General features: G+C 39.9%; 1 protein-coding gene across 3 annotated transcripts in view; it reads right to left on the minus strand.

Moving 5' to 3' along the window:
- The window catches only part of LOC126076824 (rho GTPase-activating protein 20-like), a 155,879-nt gene extending 141,437 nt beyond the window's left edge, over positions 1-14,442 (minus strand). Inside the window, exons 1-3 of one of the 3 annotated variants that reach the window (XR_007517608.1) lie at positions 12,320-12,438; positions 8,054-8,225; positions 4,426-4,503 (exon numbers count right to left, since the gene is read on the minus strand). The gene's annotated coding sequence lies outside the window, so the exon portion shown is untranslated. Of the gene's footprint in view, positions 1-4,425; positions 4,504-8,053; positions 9,470-12,319; positions 12,439-14,402 lie in introns of those variants that run through there. The other 2 variants (XR_007517607.1, XM_049885449.1) reach the window with 2 other exon arrangements.
- Positions 14,443-18,017: the final 3,575 nt, after the last annotated feature.

Genomic DNA, 18,017 nt, shown 5'->3' on the forward strand with positions numbered 1-18,017 from the left:
GAGGTAAGGCTAACGAGTATTGGAAACACAGAACCCAACACTGTTTACAGAGTGAAACAGAACCCTCAGTCATTAGCTGTTGACCACCAAATGATTTCTTTTGCTCTTTCATGCTTCAAATGACTTCCTCTCCACTGAATTCTCAAAGGCCCTGTGCTGCAATGTAGATTTAGCTTTGTAAGAAGAGAGCAAACACTCCCTTTCTTCTAGTTCTGCCTGACTGTAATGTGGTGAGCTCTTGCCTTTCCTTTTCACCTGGTATAAATACAATATGAATGCTCTGTTCATAACAAGAACTACAGCCACAAAGAAGCTTCCATAAGAGCAACAAAATAAAATAAATTCATCAGGGTAACCAGGAGCTAATCTACAGCTGACTAGTGAAAGCACATGAAAATCCATGTACAGAATGGCTGTTAAAGGACTCTTGTAAATGATGGACGATTAAGACTCCACAGAGTCATCAGTGGTGCCTGAAGCTGTTCTAAGCTTAGAAGTTACCACCTACATTCATTTCACCTAAATAAACACATTTTATTAAAATAAATATATTTCAAGTATTTGTCTAGTTTTTATTTATGTATTTTATTGCAGAATGACTTTTACAAAGACGTTGACATTAATACAAAATATGAAATGGCATTTTGGTCCTCAGCTGTGTACCTGATTTGTTATATTCTGAGACTGAGAAAATGCAATCTGTGAATTCTAAAAAACTTGGCTTTTAGATTATTCAGATCACTTGGAAACATCCTGGATGGTGGAAAGAATTTAAAAAGATAATGTAGATAAGAGGGAACACTCCACAGGATTTCTAACAGCAATCAGTTATCACCATCGCCCCATGGCAAGGTCTGCTACAGAGCCTGTCCCTTCCTTTATTTTATTTGCTCAATTTCTTTTAACCACACTAAATCAACTTGCTAATCCAAGAATTTTTTTTTTTTTTTTTTTTTTTTTAGCTAAATGGTTCTAATAACGATCTCAAGAGAGGTGTAATCTATTTATCAGTACTTTCAAGAACGAATATTGGAAAACTCAGCCTGTAAAATGTAAAATGGCAAAGTGCAGGTTAGTCAGTCAGTGAAGGTTTCAGGAATCTAGATGTGATTATCCCATTTTGCCTGTGATGCTGAGAAAAGTTCTGGGGACCGAGCAGGTATTCAGTAAATACTTGTAGTTGGATAGAGAGACCTGCTGGATTTTAGCAGATCCTTACTAAATGGAGGCTACTTTATAGTTAGGAAATGGAACAGAATAATTCAAGCATGCAATATAAAATATGATGTAGGGGGAAAAGAAACTCCAACGCAAGCTGCTTTCATAAAATATAAAGAAACGTTCATCAAGTCAGGACTGTTTGTGAAGAGAAATAGCAGAGGAAAAATTCACATTTTTCTTCCCAACTTGACCACAAGCTGCTGAATGAAGAGATGTTATTATTTATTGCCTGGGACAGAGTAAACCTTGATAATATTTATCAAATTATGAATGGATACTGTAAGAGGTTTTTACTTTAAAGGATATTTAAACTTAAGACCAAACAATCAATACTTTGAGATGTTAGAGTTATAATTTTGAATCCAGTCAACCCCATCTTAGAGCTCCCTGCCATTTACCAATGAGTGGCAATGGGGCCTCTTGTCAAAACTGACCCACAACCGGTAACCCTTGAAGACCAAAAAAAAAAAAAAAAAGTCATAGCAATACTTCCACAGTAAGTACTTGAAAGAGGTCACATTTCTTTAACATTCTGTTTTCAAAAAACAAAAGAATTGGGACCAGTGTAAATGCTGTTAAGTCCATGGAGGTGGCCATAGTTTTTGAGATAGCAGTGGTGATTTCAGCAACCCGTCCCTCTCCCAGCACCCAGTAGACTACTCCAGATTCCTGCTATGTCCCTTCTGATAGGCCAGGGATCTATGGAACAACAATGCAATCAGTTCCTCACTGTATGTGTGGCCCATGGATAGGAAATCACATTTAGATTCCTTCACTAAGAAAGAAAAGTCTAATATATTCTTGACGGTCCTGCTGTCTCTGGACTCCTTGGAGAACCTTAGGCTTTGTCTTCATTTGTCTCTGCCCAGACAAGTGTGCTGCTCAGAGAGACACACAGCCTGCCGTGACTATGTCTGAGCAAAGGAAAACTTGAAAAACATCTGAAGTTCGGCTGCCTTGAGCAGACAGACAAATGCCCAAGAGGCCTTGAGGAGATGGGCAGAGTGAAGTCAGTCCACTGGCTTTGGTTTGGACAAGCTCCATCCTGGAGCGAGAAGGATAAAGGACGTGAAGCTGGAGATCAGGCCAGATGCAGAGAACTATTATCCCAGCAGAGTTACTACCCAGCAATAGTAGAAAACATCCTTGAAGCAACCACGCCTAAATCATACACACTCTGCTGAATTATTTTAGAGTCCTCCAGAAGAACATAAAGCAAAAATTATGTTTCAAATGGAGTTGTTTGTGACAGTTCATATGCCTTCCCTTGACTCCTGATAAGATGTAGCCTTGCCTGTATGAAGGAGGGTTCCAGCTATGGAGGCTATCATAAGCACATATGTGTGTGTGCATATATACACACACACACACACTTTACTAAATATGCCCCAAATTGTATTTCAAATAGTAAGGAAGATCTAACAAAAATCTTTTCTTTTAAGGTAGGGGCTCAGGATACTACGTTCGAATCCCTTAGAACAGGTAAAGCCAAATAACGACAATTTTTTATTAAAGTAGGAATTCTTGTCTGGTGAAACTGATGACTTTAAGTAAAAGGAAACCACAAACGTGAAATACAACGAGCTGTATCTTTGATCAATCTACTCTATACCTAAAGCTACTCACTGTTTCAAAGATTTAAGTTTTTTTTTTTTTTTTAGGACATATATATCATATGGGCGCAGAGGTATCTGATCTACTCAGTGAATATAAATTCAATTGTATTTAAAATGTATTATTAAATTTCACTAGTAAAGAAAGCATTGATTGCTTATGCTAAATTCTGGTTTTTAAGGGGCTTTACTGTATTACCCATAGGGTCTCTGAGCTGGAATCAACTCAAAGGCAATGAGTTTGCTTTTTGGTTTGGTATTATATCACTAGGTTGGGCAGAACTTAACTACAAGTCTTATAATCACATCACACCACAATGGCAAGGCATTTTCATATCGATACATTATTTATGTAAGAAGCCATGATATACAAGTCCTTCCTTCAGTCTCTATCCATCCGAATGTCATTCTCTTTAATAATAGTTCTCAATTGTGTGGTGTTCATATAGCAGGAGACTCTTACAATTACTCTTTCCTTTTCCCCAACCTCACCCTCATCCTCAAACATGGCCACTTCTTCCATCAGAAAAATTTCATTAACTTAGGTCAGCCCCATCAAAATAGAAAGGAGCAAACACTAAAAGCAAAACAAGGACAAGAGGGGTGTGCACACAAATGCTCCTAAATTCAGAGTCTCGTTGAGAACTCGTCTCCCTCGTTAGCAACTCATCAGAGGCATCAGTCATCTCATCCTCAGGACCTGCGGTCAGGGGTGATGACTTCTAACCGTGGGTTCTTATGTCAAAATTTACTACAAAACACGTCCTGTAGGATCCATCGTATTGAGTTTGAGTCCTAGAGTGACAATTAGGATGAATGAGGTACGGGAGGGGAAGAACCAGGAAAGGAGGTTCAGAAAGAACAGTAAAACAGAACAGGTAAGGCGGAGGTTACAACTATCTCACTAAAAATCTTATAAAAATTTTGTTGTATACGTACATAATGGAGGCCTCGTGGCTCAGTGGGGAAGAGCTCAGCTGCTAATCAAAAGGTCAGCAGTTCAATTCCATCAGCTACTCCTTGGAATCCCTATGGGACAGCTCTTCTCTGTCCTATAGGGTTGCTATGAGTCAGAATTGACTTGAGGGCAAGGGGTTTATGGTTTTATATATATATAAAACCAAACCCTGTGCCATTGAGTCAATTCTGACTCATAGCAACCCTATAGGACAGAGTAGAACTGCCCCATAGAGTTTCCAAGGAGCGGGTGGTGGATTTGAACAGCCGACCCTTTGGTTAGCAGCTGTAGAACTTAACCACTATGCCACAAGGGTTTCCATACATAATATATGCAATGAAAATACATGCTGTTATGAGCACGCTGAAATTATAGTTCATTTAGTTATTGTATGAATTCAAGTTTACGTGGAATTTAAAATGGGAGTTTAAGAACAGCACCTGTGTAGAAACTAATATTAGAGTTTTGCTGCTTTCAATGTCTAAATCCTGGGGGACACAATATGCCTTTGGTATCTATAACAATCAGCTGCCTTATGAAAAATGTTGTATTTTACACACAGACACACACACACACACAACTCTCAAAAACCAAAGTTGGTTTTTAACTAAAAATTGTTTGCAGGTAACTTACACTGATTCTGAGCATTGGTAGTGATCTGTTAATAATGTCATTGATGGTATCTTAATTTGTTACTGTTACAGTTATAGGCTGTAAAAAAGAAATAAAAAACATACTTGTAAAGAAAGAATTTTAAAACAGGTAAGTAATAATGATTGCAAATTGTTATCCATATTCTAAAGGCAAAGCTTGATTTCAGACACTGACAAAGTAAAGCATATGTACAACATAAATCCTTAATTATAGTTTCATTTTTCATTCGTTTAGATATGAAGGAAACCATGGGCATAGTGGTTAAGAGCTACGGCTGCTACCAAAAAGGTCGGCAGTTCAAATCCACCAGGCGCTCCTTGGAAACCCTATGGGGCAGTTCTACTCTGTCCTATAGGGTCGCTACGCGTCGGAATCGAATCGAACGCAGTGGATTTTGGTTTTTTGTTTTAGATATGAAGGCAGTAGAAAGCATTTCAGTAAAACACGTATTCCTTCTAAAATAAAGGATGTGTGGCCCACGAACATAATGACTTAAGAAAGACTGAGAATTCAGAGAGGGCACACAGACTGGTCCTCTTCCCCTCAAGAATATCTCCATATAGAGGGGACAATTTAAAAAGAAGAGATTTGGACCCTTTCTCTCTCTTCCTGAGTTGTGTTTTTACAATGTGGCTTTACTGTTTTGCATTTCAACCACAGCTATGGTAACATGAGAATAAGAACTAGATATAAAAAATCTTGTGTAATGGACTGTTCAGTCACCATTTTCTATCTGTCATGAAAAATGGCTACTGAGATCTTTATTGTTGAATATCATTGAAAATTCAAAAGAATTGAAAAAAAAATTAAAACAAAACCAATGGTTTTGAAGCAAGACTGAAAATTTTAGAAATCTAAGTTGTGTTCCAACTCTGCCAGTGAACGGGGTATCTATAATAGCTTTCAACTACACCCCACATTGAGATTTTGATCCATAAGAGTAGGGAGACAATCCGTGGAAAACAACCTGAAAGGGACTCTGAGGATTCTGAGATGATATCTGTTCAACTATTGGAATTCTAAGAGACATTATTTAAAAATAGGATTATGACATGTAACCAAGATATGCACATAGGTTTTACACTATTAGCACATAAATCCACACTGAGGGCTATGTCCTCTGGTAAATAGTGCTTAAAGAGGACAGATAAGCAGCCTAAGTGGACACTTACAGGCCTTGAAACAAAAATGATATTAAAAACAAAGCTAAAGGAAACCCTTTCATAATTCATCACTTGCCCTTTTTTTTTTCTTATGAGCCAATTTCTTGATATGACAGATGGCCCTGAAAGTTGTTCGTTAATTCAATTTTCAGAAACAAAACCATCTTAAATGCACTGATTTCAAACTGTGCTACTAGTAGCCCTAAGGATTCTGAAAAAGTTTCTCAGTACCCAGAAGTAGAGCTCAGGGACCCAGAGTCAGGGGAATTAGGGCTTCCTATTGAAGGTTTTACCATGATGTTTATCATTCTAAACGGAGAAAATACTGAAGTTATCAAGGACTTCATTTTACTTAGATACACAATCAATACCCATGGAAACAGCAGTAAAGAAATCAAATGATGTACTGCATTGGGCAAATCTGTTGCAAAAGACCTCTTTAAAGTGTGAAAAAGCAAAGATGTCCCTTTAAAGACTAAGGTGTGCCTGATCCAAGCTATGGTATTTTCAGTTGCCTCATATGCATGCATAAGTTAGACAATGAATAAGGAATACCAAGGAAGAACTGAGGCCTTTTAATTATGGTGCTGGTGAAGAACACTGAATATACCACAGATTGCCAGGAGAACAAACAAATGTGTCTTGGAAGAAGTACAGCCAGAATGATCCTTAGAAGCAAGGATGGTGAGATTTCATCTCATGTATTTTGGACATGTTATCAGGCGGAACCAGTCCCTGGAAAAGGACATCATTCTTGGTAAAGGACCAGTGAAAAAGAGGTAGATCCGAACAAGATGGACTGACACAATGGCTGCAACGATAGGCTCAAACATAATGATTGTGAGCACAGCCCAGGACCCGGCAGTGTTTTCTTCCGTTGTACCTGCGGTTGCTGTGAGCAGGAACCAACTCAATGGCACCTAACAAAAGCAACAATTGCTAAAGTGCCTAGGAGGGTTCACATATCAGGCTTTAGCCTGGTATTTCATTGGAAGGAAAGGTTCTGCTGTTTTTTAAAATGTTTGAAAATCCTTCCATCTAACTGAAAGGAATTCTTCCATAAAATTTTTGTGAAGTAGAAAATCTCTTTTGAAATGCTAATAATCCCTAACTTATTTCATCTGTGAGATAATGGTTTTTATTAGCGTAAGGAACACGCTTGTTCAAAACAATAATTACAGGGACCTGTGTATGTTTACCTGCTGCTGCTCTTTTTAAATAAATCAGGTACATTCTAATAAATATCTTTGTAAATAATAATTTTTAAAAACCTATTGCATTATTTAATTAAAAAATGCAAATATGGCTATTTTGTTCTATGAGGTAGTGTTACTCGACATATGAAGAACCAGGAAAATATAAGCCAAGTCTGAAAGGTTGAGGTAAACTCTCAAATGACCCAGATATTCAAATCACAAGACAAAAAAGCAGCCATTACAACTATGCTCAATGATATAAATGAAAATATGCTCATACCAAATAAAAGTATAGGAAATTTCAGCAAAGAATTAGAAAACCTTTTAAAATGAAAAATTTATCTGAAAGATACATGAATGAAAAAATTTAGTGGATATCCTAAATAGCATAATTAAAAAAAACCCAAAACCCATTGCCACTGAGTGAGTTCCAACTCATAGCGACCCTACAGAACAGAGTAGAACTGCCCCAGAGAGTTTCCAAGGAGCACCTGGTGGATTCAAACTGCTGACCTTTTGGTTAGCAGCCGTAGCTCTTAACCACTACACCATCAGGGTTTCTGAACAGCATAAAAGGGATGACAAATGGAAGAGTCAGTGAATTCGAAAACAGATCCATAACAATGATTCAATCTGAGGAAGAAACAGGATTAAAAATAAAAAAAGTATGAGGAATCTGTGGATAATGTGAAAAGGTGTAATACACTTTTCTCAGAAGGAGGAGAGAGAAATTGGAAAAAAAAAATGTTTGAAGTAATGATGGCTAAAATTTTCCCAAACTTGGCAAAAGTCATAAATTTACAGGTTCAAGAAGCTCAGTAAAACCCAAACGAGATAAATTAAAGGAAAACCATACTTCGGCACATAATAGTCAAACCGCTGAAAACTAAAGAGAAAATCTTGAAAGCAGCTAAAGAAAAATGTTAAATCACATACAGACGAATGATCTGTATTATCACTGACTACTCATCAGAAAGCATGGAGAGCAAAAGACAGTGGAACAGCTTTAAAGAGCTATAAGGAAAAAACAGCCTTGCAAACAAAATTCTGTATCCCGGGAACATACCTTCAAGAGCAAAGAGGAAATAAAGACATTTCCAGAGAAAACTAAGATAATTTGTTGGCATCAGAAGTGTACTACAGAGAAATGCTAAGGAAAGTTTCTTAAGAATGAAAGAGGAAGACTCTGATCTCTGATGAATGTAGAAAATGAACGAAGAACACTACAGATATTATTTTTAAGTTTACCTTTTTTTAATTCCAAGGTGATTTTCCATGAAAATTCTCAATGTAACCAAGTGAAAACAAAGCAGGCAGAGATCAGCATGTGCTTCGCTACAGGAGAGCTCTCTAGTCTCCTCTCCTTCATGCAGTGGCATCAGGCACTTGGGAATAGGTCAGGGCATCCACATGTCTTTTGCTGTTGAACAGGAATAACTGTTTTGAACTACCTCCTTTTCTCATCTACAAATTCTGTTTTGTGGGATCTACAGCTGCTGTAAAGTATGAGAGGCTACCATGTCATAAAAATATTGAGAATATGAAGTATCCATCTCATTCATCATTGTGAACACCTTGTCTACTGTACTAAAACTACAATTGTAGAAATCAAATTATACACAAAACTGGGGCTAAATGCTTTTTCTCCATTATCATAAACACATGAGGCAGAAGCATACTGATCCCTTAAAAATGTCACACATCTCAGTTCAATTCAATCCCTGACAATCCTCAGAACGAAGAATATTTCAAAACTATTTTGTATTTGACTAACTAAATGCAACACCTGACCTTAGAAAGGGAAAAGGCTATGAAGAATCCATGGTGCACATGTTATATCTATATCTTAACTGAAAAAAATGAAACTCTATGGCAGTGGTATAAGAGAATATTCTTATTCTTAAGGAATATATAAATATTTAGAATTAAGGGCCATGACATCTAAGTCAATTGGCAAAATAAAACCTATTAAGCAAACATTCTGCATCCCACTTTGAAGTGTGGCGTCTGGGGTCTTAAATGCTAGCAAGCTGCCATCTAAGATGCATCAATGAGTCTCAACCCACCTAGATCAAAAAATGAAGAACACCAAAGACACAAGGTAATTACGGGCCCAAGAGACAAAAAGGGCCACATGAACTAGAGACTACATCATCCTGAGACCCGATGAACTACATGGTACCCAGCCACAAACGAGGACTGCCCTGACAGGGAACACAACAGAGAACCCCTGAGGGAGCAGGGGAACAGCGGGATGAAGACCCCAAATTCTCAAAAAACGACCAAACTTAATAGTCTGACTGAGACTAGAAGGACCCCAGTGGTCATGGTCCCCAAACTTTCTGCAGGCCCAGGATAGGGACCATTCCCGAAGCCAACTCGTCAGACATGGATTGGACTGAACAATGTGTTGAAGAGAGATGCTGATGAGGAGTGAGCTACTTGCATCAGGTGGACACTTGAGACTATGTTGGCATCTCCTGTCTAGAGGGGAGATGGGAGGGTAGAGAGGGCTAGAAGCTGACAAAATGGTCATGAAAAGAGAGATTGGAAGGAGGGGGCGGGCTGTCTCATTAGGGGGAGAGTAACTGGGAGCATGTAGTAAGGTGTATATAAGTTTCCATGTGAGAGACTGACTTGATTTGTAAACTTTCCCTTAAAGCACAATAAAAATTATTAAAAAAAAATATTAAGGGCCATGGTGGATGTAACTGATCCTCAAAAAATATGTATATACTCCCATACATTTAGAAAGAGACACAGAGACACAAAAAAACAGTGAGGGAAAAAAAAACATGATAAAACAAATGGGTAAAATGTTATCAGTAAGTGAATCTGCTTAAAGGATATAGGGATATTCTTTACTATTTATCTTTGTAACTTTTGGGTTAGTTTAAAATTATTTCCAAATAAAATGTTTAAAAAACCTTCAGAAACAACCAGTCTATATGTATGTGACAATTGGAAAAACAATGCTGACTTCTGACAGGAAATACCTGCTTATGGAAATCAACTGGTAACAAGTCACTATAGTTGCTATTAGACAAATCCGGAGAAACATGAACCAAGTTTAACATGCAAAATTCTTTCAAAGCTAAGCAGTGCAACTAACATGGATTCCTCCTGCTTCATATTGCCTACCACTTGTTTGCTTTTTACAAAGACATATGCTTTTCCACATGGTACTTTCTACATGCCTTCTCTCTCTCTCTCCTTCTGCCTAAGTCAGAGACAAGGAATTTAATTTAGGGGCTTAAAGGCAATTACAGAGGCACAGTTCTTGATGTCCTCAGTAAAGATTTTGAGGGCAATGCTCTTCAGGTGGTCTTTCTCTTTGGCTAGATTGATGTACCTAAACAAATTCAATAATAACCCAAAATAATATTAATTTAGCCAATAGCTTATTTGAAAAGCAACCTATATTGCTAATATTTTCAATATATTGCATGCCGTTTTAAAAGCAGATGGACAGACTCAGCAAGATCAAAAATATTTCAGGAAAATAAGATGTGGCCTAGAAAATAAAGGGGTCCCTGTCATGTGAGATTTGGGCAGCAGATTAGGACCTCAAAAGTTTCCCATCTGCACTGGGGGGCCCAGCACCTTCCTAGGTTCAAGGGTAGGCAGCAACAGTTGGCTTGTGAATTTCAGTACAGTAACCTGTATTTATGGAGATTTAATATGTTTTCAGAATAAAGTTAGCTCCAATGCCTAAGTTGGAAAAAAAAATTTTTTTTTTTTTTTTTTTAGAGAAGATTAAATTAAACTGACAGAAACACTTTATGCAATTTACTTCATATGAAACTAGTTCAATACATTGAGAACTCATTTAGTAAGGAAAACAAGTTTTGGAAAAGACTCATCAGTGCAAAAATAATTTCACACTTACCTGTCATCCTTTGCAGTCTTGTCACACTCAATATCAAACTGCCATCTTTCAAGGACCTCACTGCTTTCAATATTTGAGATGACTACCACCAGTTTCTGAGCAGAACATTTGTATAACCATTTTGCAACATGTAACAAGACATGTTTTTTGGTCCGCTGCACTGCAAAGCAACTCTTTACCTTCTCAGGTCTCTCTTCCTATCCTCGGTAAATTCCTACCACTGGTATTTTGTACCCCCTCCCTCCTGCTCAGAAAACTTGTCACAAGAATAATCTAGCTCCTGTTTTCAATTTCTCAGTATTTCTACCCAGTGTAGTATTCGCTGCTGAGGATACAGTGAGCATGAGACATTTTCATTCACAACCAAGGTAAGAGTGTAGGAGATGGGCATTGATCTAATCATCACACCAACAAATGTGAAATTACAACAGCGGTGACTGCTGTGAAGGATAAACGGTACAATGAAGAGCATTTAAATAGGAAAAACTGACCCACTCAGGGAAGGCTTCAGCTTAGCTCTGAGGATCAAACAGTATTAAATATGCAAAAGGAGAGGGAAGAAGGTACAGGCCTTAAGCACTCCAGAGGAACAGCACATGATCGGAGGACTGAAAAGAAAGCCAGTACAACTGCCCGAAAGATAAACAGGAGCCAGACCATGCAAGGCCAGGTGGGCTGAATGAAGAAATTATATCTCAAGAACCAGGGAAGTCATTACTGTGTTTGAAGCAGGATGTGATATAATTAGATTCGTATTTCAAAACTATCATTCTGAAAATGGGTTACAGGGGATGTAGACATTAGTGTAGACCCCTTACTCCTTTACCAAAAGGTTGTTTAACAAAAGGTTGACAGTTCGAATTCACCAGCTTCTCCTTAGAAGCCTATGGGGGCAGTTCTACTCTGTCCTATAGAGTCCATATGAGTTGGAATCAATTCAACAGCAATGGGTTTGGTTTTTTGGTTTTTAGACACTAATTAGTTCATTTTAGTAGTTTAACCAGGATGAGATAATGAAAGCATGTAGGAGGATATATTGGTAGAAACGGAGATGTAGATAGATTCAAGGGATTTCATGGTGACATTTATAAAAACTTACTGGATTAGCTCTGGGGGTAAGGAAGAGAACCAAGTCAGGAATAGCTCCCCAGTTTCTGGCTTGTATCACCGTTTGGATGGTTGAGCCATTCACTGCTAGGAAAGAGAACTGAAAGTGGAGCAATTTTGGAGATAATCTTCAATTTAGGTTTTAATATGATGAGTCTGAAGTATCTCTGGGATAGTTACGTAAGAATGCCATTGGGTATATAGGTTTGGAGTTAGGAGAGATTTGGGTTAGATATAAAGAGGCAACTACAGAAAGGTTATCAGCGCATGTCAGAAATCATCTAGAGAGATTATAGAGAGGAGGGCCTCAGACTGAGCTCTGAGTTAACCTTGAAAACTGATACAGCATATACAGGAGTCAGCAGTTTTCTGTAAAGAGACAAAAAATCATTTAGTAATCAGTGAGTATTTTAGATTTTGTGGGCCACCTAGGTCTCTGTTCTGTTTGCAGGCAGTACAAACACAGACCACCAGCTGGACTCCTGGCACATATCAACAACTTTCCATCAAAAGTTTACCTCGGAAAAGGAGAGTAGGTGGTCATTTGAAGGAGATTTCAGGTAGGCAGCAATTTTTCTTCTTTGAAAATTGGAGAGAGATGATGCCAATGGAAAGAATCCCAAGCAAAACAGAAGGAGAAAATATGAGAAAAAGTAGTGTAAAGTCCCTGAGAACGCTAAAAAAGGGATTCAAAACAGATAAACAATTTGCCTCGAAGAATAATTCCTCAATTTTAACAAAAACAAAAGATGGAACAAGCTAAATAGGAAAGCCTAGATACATCTGAGGTGGAATGTCATTTGTGTGGTCTCAAAAGAGAAAATCCAATAAACCAGTGGCTTAGGTAAAGCTTGTTTCTCCATCAAATTAAGACGAAGACACAGATCTATACATACAGATCTATGGAGGCTCTAGGCCAATTCACCTGGGTGTAGCCATAGAACGGCTACGGGAGATTTAGCCCTGACCCTCTGACCCATAACTTTGGACGCAACTCTGGGAGAGGGAGGCTACTCCTAATGACAGGCTTCCTGCTTGCACCTGAGACTAATGTCTACTACCACATCCCCAAAAGCACTCCAATTTTGCTATTCTGATAGCACTGACCTACTAAAGCATAAGTCCTTTGAGGCTGAGAAACTCTGTACTCCTATCCTCCTTTCCTTGTCTTTTTACCATTGCTTGAGATCCTACTATGCAGACCCGCACAAGTATCAAGGGATTTTACTCATGTGGATGTTAATGGCAGGGAAATGTTACTAGCTTATCTAGAGGATAATGCAGCTTGAAAGAGATATCAAGCTAACAAAGGTCAGATGGCCATTATGAGAAAGGCATATTAAAACAGAAAAGTTAAAAAAAAAAAAAAAGCCACAATAGAAAGTAAAAAATAAAGCTACAATCCACCATTTAAAAAAACCTGAAACAACAATAAAAAAAAGATTCCTGAATTTAAAAATTCAAAGGAAAAAGGATGGCCACCTCTATAAGACAAACTAGTATTTTGAAGAAACAAATGGGGAGAAACTTAAGTTGAGAGAAACATGAAAGGAAAACTATGAGAAATTCTAGAAGGGAAAAATATAGATGGAGAACAAGTATTGGTACAACAGGTAATAAAGCAACTTCTTGAGCTAAGGAAAAAACTGGGTGTTCAAGTAAAAGAGACTCAGTTACAGGCAGATTAAAAAGAAAGATAAAAGGAAATCGGTGAAAAATAAGAAAACTCTACTGAGTGTTCTGTTACTTAGTAGTTTTTTTTTTTTTTTTTTCTTTTTTTAAGTTTAGTTTTCCGGTTTAATACAATTTTATTTTCCTTGTTGTTTCACTAACGATAACTTTAAAATCTCAGTGGCTACAGAGAAAGTATCACATTAAGAATTTATAGTGGACATTTTCTCAAACATCATCGTGTGAAGTCCTAGCTTGTACCATCTGGCCATACAAACTTCTGAATTACTGCAAAAATCATTTCTAGGGGAGCTGATGGAGACATTTATCAAGCCATAACATATTCCTAACATCAAAATACTCAGCCACCTCAGAACATGGTGGAGAAAGACTTAATTTATATACTCTAAACAAACAAAGAAGGCAGTGTGTTTCACACTTCTATATAGGAAGGTGAAAAACGACCAAGATGACAGGCAATGTGGATCCAAGAAGGGCTGCAAAACTCAAACTGCTTTCAATTATTAAATATCTTTTAGTTGTTCCACCACATTATTCAGGTATTTGATGATCAGTAGTCACAAGCAAGGTGAGTCCATATTTTTGCACTCGAGTAAAGGTTTCAGATGAATATATGCCACGCTGATATAAAATGCTGTCAATGCCAAATGCTGAAAGTAAAAGAAAGGTTAAAGTCATTGTCATTTGTAGCTACAGAAAATAAATATTTAGATGTGGCTATGGTTTCATTAATGCTGTAAAACTGTAAATGCCTAAATACGAGTTTGCTTGTGTGTTACTCAAGGCAGAGTAGATGTGCACAAAGTGGCATTAAATATCCAGAAAATCTTGCTTCTAGGTAAAAGAAAGCGATATATGCGTTCACGTGGCAATAAAGGACAAATTACACGCCAAAATGCATTAACCTACCACTGCCACATTTCATTCATTGTAATCCAAGACTAAATTCAGATTACATGGTTAGAAGATACAAAACAGGCTTGGACCGACTGGTCAACTGCTCCAGACAAGCTTCTCCTCTTTTTCCTCCTTTTCTCCCCTCATGTCCTGCCAGGCTCTAGTAGAAGTCGTGCACACAGCTGGCTTGGTCGGGGACAATGCTATCCAGACAAAGTCTCATGAACTGTGCCCTGCCTCAGAACCAACGCCGGGCAGGGGCTGGGTCAAAATACACACTGGGTCTCCGCTCAGCCGTACCAGGTCTCAGGGGGCTGCGGAGTCCGACCAAAGAGCCGCTCCAGGGGAAGCCGCTGCACCGCGAGGCGGCCCCCGCAGCGCCCAGCCTTCTCCTCCACCATTAACAACGCGTCCGGAGCTAGGCGCCGGCATCCGCCTCTCCGCCGATTCCTCGGGGCCGCCAGACCGCGCGGGGCCGCGAGGGCTCGGATTCAGGGCCGCTCCGGCCCATCCCGGCTCCCCGCCTCGGAGGCCGAGCCGCGGGCCTACGGGACGGCCTGGGCTCGGTTCTCCCCAACCCTGGCCCGCACCAGGAGGACTTACAAAAGAACTCGGCCACGATTTCGGCGCTTCCGCGGAGGGTAACACCCTGCTCCCGGGTGAGCTGCAGCGCCATGGCTTGGCCCACAGACGAAGGCGCGGCTTACGCCGGGCAAACAGCGACCGCCGCGGCTCCCGCAGCGCTTCCCCGCCACTCGTTTCAAACGTTACGACGCAGCCCGCCGTCCTGCCCTTCGCGCAGGCGCGATGAATCTCCTGGTCCCGCCCACGCAGCGGCGCCCTGCGCTTCCTCTCCGCCCTCCCTCCCTCGCTGTGGCCGGAGCTGGCTAAACGCGCAGGCGCGGTCGGGAGACCTGGCCTTGCTACTCCGGATTCAGTCACGTGTATGGATTGGTGCCCCTTGGATGATAGATTCTCCTCGTGGTAGAGTCGATGGGGCAGAGTGGAGAAGATGGGCAATTCCTATTTTTCCGGCCGCTTACTAGGCCTGTGGACTGAGTAAGCAAGGAGCACAATTTTGCGTTTTAAAGGTGTTTTCAAACTAATGTAAACTGCCTACCGGCTGCACCTGAAGTGGCCCCTGTGATCTTCATACTTGGTCATGTTGCCCAGTAGCGGATGGATGGTGGAAGTTTATCCAGAAGCAAGTGCGTGCTGAGTAGCCAAACCAGTGCCTTCTAGAGTGTGATACCACTGTTGTTGGTACTGTTGGTACCTGTTGTTGTTGTGGTGCCTTCCAGTTGGCTCAGACTCATAGTGACCCTGTGCATGACAGAATGAAACGCTGCCAGGTCTTGCGCTATCCTCACGATTGTTGTTATGTTTGGGCCCGTTATTGCAACCACTGTGTCAATCTATCTTAGTGGGGGTCTTCCCCTTCTTCCCTGACCCTCTACTAATCATGATGTCCCTCTCCAGGGACTGGTCCCTCCTGATAACACGTCCAAAATTCATAAGACAAGTCTCACCGTCCTTGCTTCTGAGGAGCAGTCTGGCTACCGTTCTTTGAAGACAGCCTTGTTCTTTTGGCAGTCCATGGCATATTCAATACTCTTCACCAAGACTTTAATTTAAATGCGTCAATTTTTTCCATTGTTCAGCTTTTGTATGCATATTAGGGAATTGAAAATACCATGGCTTTGGTCAGGTGCACCTTGGTCTTCAAAGTGATATCTTTGCTTTTTAATACTTTGAAGAGATCTTTTGCAGCACATTTGCCCAATGCAGTACAGCATTTGATTTCCTGATTGCTGAGGCTGCTATTGAGTTTTTTCCCTGAAATAAATTGGATTAGGAATTCTCTTCCATGTCCTTGAGCTCAAGGCCCATGAAAAGCAGCAGAGCAGAGCCTGGGGTGGCAGGGGGCTATATCTCACTGGGCAAATTGTACTTTGTTCACCCTCCCATCCTTCGGCAGTTTATCAGAAATAAGGTCACATGACCAAAAAGGTCCTTCAACACTGAGGGTGAATTTTGACTCACAAATGCAATGGCTTTTATGTTAGGGTGGGAGCCCTGGTGGCACAGTGGTTAAGAGCTCCACTGCTAACCAAAAGGTCAGCAATTAAATCCACCAGCTGCTCCTTGGAGAAATTCTGTGGGACAGTTCTGCTTTGTCTGGTAGAGTCACTATGAGTTGGAATCGACTTGATGGCAACGTTTATCTTTTTGTTTTTTTATGTTAGGGTGAGGAGGATTAAGGAGACAGACAATTAATGGTTGTTATTAAGAAGGAAATTATTTGTAAAATTAAGTCTGAAAAACTATCCACCAGACATGCCGTGTTATTTAACTATATGAGAAATGCCTAAGTGTGTGTATTAGTTTTTTTAACGCTATATAACTAAAAAAAAAACAAATGACCATAATTTCAACAGCTTAAAATAACACCCATTTACTATCTTAGTTTTCTTGGTCAGAAGGCATGGCATAGCTGGTTTCTCTGCTTAGAGTCTCACAAGGCTGAAATAAAGGTGTCTGCTGATTAGATTTCGTCTGAGATATTGGCGCTCTCTTCCAGGTTTTCTGGTTATTGGCAGAATTAATTTCCTTTCCCTTGTAGGACTGAGGTGCCTCTTGTCTTGCTAATTGTTTCCTGGTGGCCACCCTTCCGTAGGCCTTCTCACTTCCAACTCTCTGACTTCAGGAAATTCCTGGAGTCTTAATGGCTCATATCAGATCAGGGCTCACTTTTAGATCAGATCCATTCAGATAATCTCCCTTTTGACCTAATCTTGAAAGTGATAGCCCCCTGAAATCACAAGTTCTGCCCCCTTTCTGTCGGGGTAGGGATTGTTTCTACAGGGTGTGCTCTTGTGGGAGGGAAGGCTAGGAATTTTGGGAGCTTTTCACTGCGTGAAATACCGTATTTGGATCAGTTTGAAGAGCAAACCATGAGTAGAATGGATAATAGGCTGACTTGACCCAGTAAAATCTTTTTCTTACATCATTTAGTCTTTTTTTTTTATTTTTTTTTTTTACTTTTTAATCACCAATTTTGATTGAAGAAAAATAATGTCAGGGAAAGTGAGTAAGAGGCAAGGAAGCTGGATGGCCTTCTCCCCTTCCATTGGGAGTTCCGGTTACAAAATCTGACTCCTAGCCACCCTGTAGGACCCGAAAGAACTGCCCCTTAGAGTTTCCAAGGAGCACCTGGTAGATTTAAGCGGCTGACGTTTTGGTTAGCAGTGGTAAACACTTAACCACTCGGCCACTAGGGTTTCCAGGAAGTTCCGGTTTGGGCCAGCATTCTGGCATCATGCTGGTAAGTCTTGGTCCCCACCTTTCCCCATAGAAAAATTGCTTGTTTCTAAGGAACTAACTTTATGTTAAAACTCAGCACCTCAGGAAAGACTTCTTTGAGTTTTATGATAATATGATTGTCTGAATTCTGGTGGGATATACCCAAGGTCATACTTTGGCTCTCATCAACTTGTTCTAATTTTCTTCAGTTTCAACTTGAACTTGCATATGAGTAATTGATGGTCTGACCTGCAGTCAGCCACTGGCCTTCTTCTGACTGATGATATTGAGCTTTTCCATCATCTCTCTCCACAGATGTAGTCA

This window comes from Elephas maximus, chromosome 5, assembly GCF_024166365.1.
Source record: "Elephas maximus indicus isolate mEleMax1 chromosome 5, mEleMax1 primary haplotype, whole genome shotgun sequence".
NCBI lineage: Eukaryota > Metazoa > Chordata > Mammalia > Proboscidea > Elephantidae > Elephas > Elephas maximus.